The sequence below is a fragment of the Durio zibethinus genome, chromosome 4, assembly GCF_047325235.1.
Source record: "Durio zibethinus cultivar Kanyao isolate XHJ-2024 chromosome 4, ASM4732523v1, whole genome shotgun sequence".
Classification (NCBI taxonomy): Eukaryota; Viridiplantae; Streptophyta; class Magnoliopsida; order Malvales; family Malvaceae; genus Durio; species Durio zibethinus.
In genome coordinates, this window is record NC_143165.1 from 18392111 (window position 1) to 18395397 (window position 3287).

The window sequence follows — 3287 nt, forward strand, 5'->3', positions numbered from 1 at the left end:
GATTTAAGCAAAAAGCATTTAAGCACAATTTTAAAAAATTCAAAAATTTTGAAAAATATTTGAGAAAATTTTTCTATACCCCTAAACTTGATGAACAAAATTTCCTCAATGTTTAAGTATCAAAAAGTAAAGCACACAGGATGGTAAAGGAAACTCCCCTATCATCATGGAAGTAATATGGCCTTAACTATGAAGCATTTGCTATTTTACCATTTTATTGTACCTATAGAAGAAAATAAAAATCTGAAAAACGAAGAAAAAACCTAGACATTGGAAAAACTAAAAACAACTAAACATTAAAATATAAAGGAAAGAAAATGAAACTTTAAATGCTTAGGATGCCTCCCAAGAAGCCCTTTTTAAAGTTAATAGCTTGATTTTCACTAGTATTAGAGAATCACACCACATTTTGGTCATGCATCTACCGATTTCATTCTTTTTCTTAACACCAACTATTTAATGAAAAGTTCTAAGTATACATGGTGCTTACTGGTTGATAAGTGTTCCACCTCTAAAATTGTACTAAGTATATCTCAATATAAACCAATAAAGGTGGGCATTGGTAACAATACTAATGATATGGTTACCACCATGGAGAATAGATATTTAGGTTCTAAAATGGAAGAATACTCCATAGATGGTATAGGTTTAAACAAAAGAGAGTTATGTCTAAAAGTGAAGGCAAACAACACTCAATATCACTATTTTTGAACAATGGTTTTCAAACAAATTTATAATAGCAAAATTTATAGTGATTTACAAGTCCATTTTAGTTTAAAAATTTTGAAAATTATTTGAATTTAGTGTGTTATTATGAGATTTCTTGATTTTTAGGTTTCAAGCATATGGGACATGAAATATATATGAATGCCATGTAATTCCATGCAAGATTAGGTTAATCCCAATCCTTGTAGCATTCAACCAATGTAATAAAGAAAAGTTGCAGAATCCTATTAGTACTAGGACTCCTAAATCCATTTGGCTAAAGGACATGCTAGTTGCAGTATGAATCTTATATCCATTCGACAATCCTACATACATGAGAAATCCTACAAGCACTTAGTAATTGAAAACTCCTACTTGTACAAGGACTCTTACAAGCATTTGGCCAAAAAAAGGTTTTAAAAGAGAAAGACTCTGTGATCAATCTTAATAAAGTTTTATGCAAGTGAAATGCTATACAAGAGTAAATGCTAAGAGTTTATATTGAAGCACTCTTGGCAGTTTTACTAAAGAGTTTGTAATGAATACAATTACATGGTCTTGGATGACCATGTTTACTTTAAACTATCCATCAAGATTGCAAGATGAAGATGGCATGACACATGGATGATCAAGATTCAATCAAAACACTTCCATTCAACCAAAACACTCTAAAAAAGAAAAGTTCATGTTCAGCTATACCTTTCCAAGATCAAGATAGAGTTCAAACTCTTAGAGTTTTAATTGTAAAAGGATTTGTAACATTTATCCCCATCTTTGCCAAACCCAGCTCTAAAAATACAGAGGCTTTCTTTATTTCTAACACATCCTATCTCACCTTCCATTCCACATAATTTATCTCCACATTTCTCTTCTTTCTAATTTTTTAGTTTCGATTTTCTTTAGTTTGGCTAAGGTGATAGATTAGCCATAGCAATGTGTTTTCTTAATTATTTCTTTTAATACAATGCATTTTTTGTATTCAAGATCTTTTTCATTTAAAGCTTTCTTGCATTCTTTTTGGTTTACAGTTATTGTTCACAATCTTTCTTTTAATTTCAACAATCTTTTCTTCAAAGCAATTCGATTTACATTGAAGATTTGTTCAATTCTTTCTTTTATGCTTTCTACAACTTTGAAGCAACATTCATTCAATAATTTCAAAGCTTTTGTTTACTTTAGATCTAGTTATATTTGGCCACATCTAAGAACTTCCAAGTGATAGTTGGATAGTTAGATCTTTGCCTATACAATTTCTCTTTAGAATTTCACTTTTATTGTTTTCATTGCAATCAACTAATCTTTCCATCCATTTAGATCTAAGGCTAGTAGATAGTCAACATTGGTAGTTGATTTGCACCCAAAATTACAATATACAATTATCGCAGGGCGGTATTCTACTTGTTCACTACTATCTAGTGATCTGTGCATTTGTAGGTGATATAAATAGCAGCTATCTAGTGATCTGTGCATTTGTAGGTGATATAAATAGCAGCAATCAAGTTTTTGGCATTATTGTCAGGGATTATATCGATGTTCAAGAATCAATATCAATAAGGATTCTACTACTTTGTAATCTAAACACTTTTACTTTTGTTTATCTGATTTGTTCTTTGTTTGCATACACAGATCTTGTAATGTTGATTTAGCTCCACTTGATAAGGAAATCAAAGCACCTCTAGGCATTTAAAAAGAGAGCAAACAACACCTTCAACTTCAAATCCAATGGCGAATGCAACAAATAAAGGACATAGAACATTAAGGGACTATGTTATTCCTAACCTTAATGGATTTCAACCATCCATAAGAAGGCTAATGATTTAAGCTAATAACTTTGAAATAAAACCTTCAATCATTCAGATGGTCTAAATTTCTTTTCAATTTGGAGGGTTACCAAGTTTGAAATAAAGCCTTCAATCATTTAGATGGTCTAAACTTATTTTCAATTTGGAGGGTTACCAAGTGATGATCCAAACCGTCATCTCTCTAATTTTTTAGAATTATGTGATACTTTCAAATATAATGATGTTTCTAATGATGCAATTAGACTAAGACTTTTTCCTTTCTCTCTTAGGGATAAGTCAAAAAATTGGTTGTCTTCACTTTCATTTGGTTTTATCACCACATAGAATGATTTAGTGAAAAATTTCCTCACCAAATTTTTTCCACCTACCAAAATAGCCAAAATGAGAAACAAAATTACAACATTCATGCAATTAAATGGTGAAACTTTGTATGATGCATGGGAGAGATATAAGGGGTTGTTACATAAATATCTACACCATGATCTCCTATAATGGCTACAAATTCAGATACTTTACAATGGATTGACACCACCCATAAAAACCATAATAAATTCAGCTGGAAGAGGAGCAATAATGGGTAAGTCAATAGTAAAGGCATATGAGTTGATAGAAGAGATGGTTGCAAACAACTACCAATAGGGTGGTGAAAAAAAAGTACACAAGAAAATTACTAATGCTTATGAGCTTGACACACTCACTTTGATTATGTCTCAATAAGTAAGCTTAACCAAAAAGATTGATGCCTTAGGAACCCAATCATAATTGGCCCTATACAAGCCA

The 3287-nt window shown here is 31.1% G+C and overlaps 1 non-coding gene across 1 annotated transcript; it reads right to left on the reverse strand.

The window, feature by feature from the left end:
* Window positions 1–2885: 2885 nt before the first annotated feature.
* LOC149519272 (small nucleolar RNA R71) lies at window positions 2886–2992 on the reverse strand. The gene has a single exon (XR_016341970.1). It is a non-coding gene; the product is annotated as a small nucleolar RNA R71 (small nucleolar RNA).
* Window positions 2993–3287: the final 295 nt, after the last annotated feature.